Raw genomic sequence first — 2,221 nt, forward strand, 5'->3', positions numbered from 1 at the left:
CAACTGGGAGCTCCACCAAACACTGTCTACCATGGGCGACTGTTATGACAATTAACACCCCAGTGGCACAGGGTTCAGCATCACAGCAAATCCAGATCACCCCAGTACAGCAAATTGACAGAAGAGTGCTGAATGACTTAGGATAATGTTCCTCCAAAATATAATAACATGAGGCCCAAGGGTCCAACCAACTTTCAAATAAAAGGGCCATCCAGGATGTCTTATTGACACTAAACAAGAGGCTTAAATCACAGAACAGCCAGACATTCTACCGGATCCTCAGCCAGAACAAGTGTGCCCATCGTATAGATTCCTGCCATGTCACGCAGTCACTGAAATGGAGATGAGGGCCTCCATTGTTAAAAACAAGAACCCTCCAGGATGTCCTGTTGACACTTAAAAGCAAGGACCCTCCTGTGGATTTACAGCCTCTCAAAAGCTGGTGGAGGGTCAGCAATGAGTCACTTCTGGCTAGATGGCCCACAATAAGTCTCTGCCAATGTAAGTTTATAAGTTCTTAAGATCCTATTATGCAGTGAATGGCGTGTTTTGTCCAGAAGACAAATCTTCAGAAAACGTATGTATCAGGGCTTTGTGTTTTTTACCATGACTGTTCAATATGTGCATTGAATAAGTAAATCAAGAAGCTGGACTATATGCAGAAGAATGTGGCATCTAGTATGGAGGAAAACTCATCAACAACCTACATTATACAGATGGCATACCTTGTTTGCAGAAAGTAAAGAGGACTTAATGCATTGACCAAAGAAGATCAGAGACCACAGCCTTCAGCATGACTATCACTCAACATAAAAAAAAATCCAAAAATTCTCACAACCAGACTAACAAACGACATAGTAACAAATAAAGGAAAGATTGAAGTTGTCGACTATTTCCTTTTACTCAAAACCAAAATTCCCAGCCATCGAGTCAGAACTGACTCATAGTTGACCCTCAAGTTAAGTGGTAGGAGCCTGGGAAGAAATAAATAGCACTGGAGGAGATTGTCTATCTTTCTCTTATTGCCGCTGGTTGATTTCAAAATACCAGAGGTGCTCCATCAATGATTGAGCTGCACAACTCCCTATGGGATACATTTTTATTAGGATTCACAGTCAACACCCATGGAAGCAGCAGCCAAGAAACTAAATGGCATATTGAAATGGACAAATATTCTGCCAAGCACCTCTTCAAAGTGCTACAAAAGCAAGAATATCGAGAGTGTGGCCAGGTGCCTCGGACCAAGCAGGTCTTTCCATACCAGTGGATTGCATAGAATACACTGCCAGTCTCTTGTCTGCTGTTCACCATGGCTTCTTCTGACATCCAGGTGAAAGAGCTAGAGAAACACGCCTCAGGCCAGGCCTTTGAGCTGATCTCAGATCACAGTCTAAAGAATCCGTGTGAGAATTCCCCCTTTGCCCTCCAAAGAAGAAGAATCTTTCTCTGGAAGAAATTCAGAAGAAACTAGAAGCTGCAGAAGAAAGATGCAAATTTCATGAAGCAGAGGTCTTGAAGCAGCTTGCTGAGGAACGAAAGCGTGAGAAAGAAGTGCTTCAGAAAGCAATAGAAGAAAACAACAACTTTAGTTAAATGGAAGACGGAAAACTGACCTACAACACGGAAGGCAACAAAGAAGCACAAACAGCTGCTAAACTGGAGCGTTTGCGAGAAAAGGATGAGCACGTTGAAGAAGTGAGGAAGAACAAAGAATTCAAAGATCCTGCTGATGAGACTGAAGCCGACTAATTTGTTCTGAGAACTGACTTTCTCCCCTTCCCCTTCCTAAATATCCGAAGACTGTACTGGCCAAATATCCAAAGACTGTACCGGCCAGTGTCATTTTCTTTTTTTCCCCTCCTGACAAATATTCTAGAAGCTGATGCAGGGCTGTATAGGTAGATCAGGCTGTATGATGTTGCTTTAGGGACTAAAGGGGAGAAACTGAAAAATGTTTTATTCTTTTTCTGAAGTGTTGAAGTCTTTCTAATGTAGCTGTTTTTCTTGTTTCATCTTTTCTACTTCAGTGCACTTGTGTACTGGGTTAATGGCTAGTACTGTATTGGCTCCGAGGAAACATGTTTGTGAAGAGTATGTAGTGGCTTCTCTCAAAACTTGTTAGATGCTGAATATCTGTTCACTTGTAAATCTCTGTTCTGTCCCAATTTTAACAGATACTACCGTACTTGAAGGGTTAATAAAACTGCACAGTGAAAAAAAA

The 2,221-nt window shown here is 41.8% G+C and overlaps 1 pseudogene; it reads left to right on the forward strand.

Moving 5' to 3' along the window:
* The first annotated feature begins 1,309 nt into the window (after window positions 1-1,309).
* On the forward strand, window positions 1,310-1,749 carry LOC102850361 (annotated as a pseudogene).
* Window positions 1,750-2,221: the final 472 nt, after the last annotated feature.

This window comes from Elephantulus edwardii, unplaced genomic scaffold (assembly GCF_000299155.1).
Source record: "Elephantulus edwardii isolate Elephantulus edwardi_28Jun2011 unplaced genomic scaffold, EleEdw1.0 scaffold00007, whole genome shotgun sequence".
NCBI lineage: Eukaryota > Metazoa > Chordata > Mammalia > Macroscelidea > Macroscelididae > Elephantulus > Elephantulus edwardii.